The sequence below is a fragment of the Juglans regia genome, unplaced genomic scaffold (genome assembly GCF_001411555.2).
Source record: "Juglans regia cultivar Chandler unplaced genomic scaffold, Walnut 2.0 Scaffold_5730, whole genome shotgun sequence".
Lineage (NCBI taxonomy): Eukaryota > Viridiplantae > Streptophyta > Magnoliopsida > Fagales > Juglandaceae > Juglans > Juglans regia.
In genome coordinates this window covers 1-242 of record NW_023360597.1, presented here as the reverse complement: position 1 = coordinate 242, position 242 = coordinate 1, and the positions used below count along the sequence as shown (strand labels likewise).

The 242-nt window shown below is 51.2% G+C and overlaps 1 pseudogene; it reads left to right on the top strand.

Annotated features, from left to right (window-relative positions):
• The first annotated feature begins 116 nt into the window (after positions 1 to 116).
• On the top strand, positions 117 to 237 carry LOC118345914 (annotated as a pseudogene).
• Positions 238 to 242: the final 5 nt, after the last annotated feature.

Genomic DNA, 242 nt, shown 5'->3' with positions numbered 1-242 from the left:
ACCGTGCTCTCTGTTTTCATCACTATATGCACGCTCTTTCCAAAGCTCCTGCACTTTGCACGTGGCGGAGCCATCGCCCGGCTTCCATATGTACGGCTGCCACACCTAACTATTTCGGTTGCGGCCATATCTACCAGAAAGCACCGTTTCCCGTCCGATCAACTGTAGTTAAGCTGGTAAGAGCCTGACCGAGTAGTGTAGTGGGTGACCATACGCGAAACTCAGGTGCTGCAATCTTTATT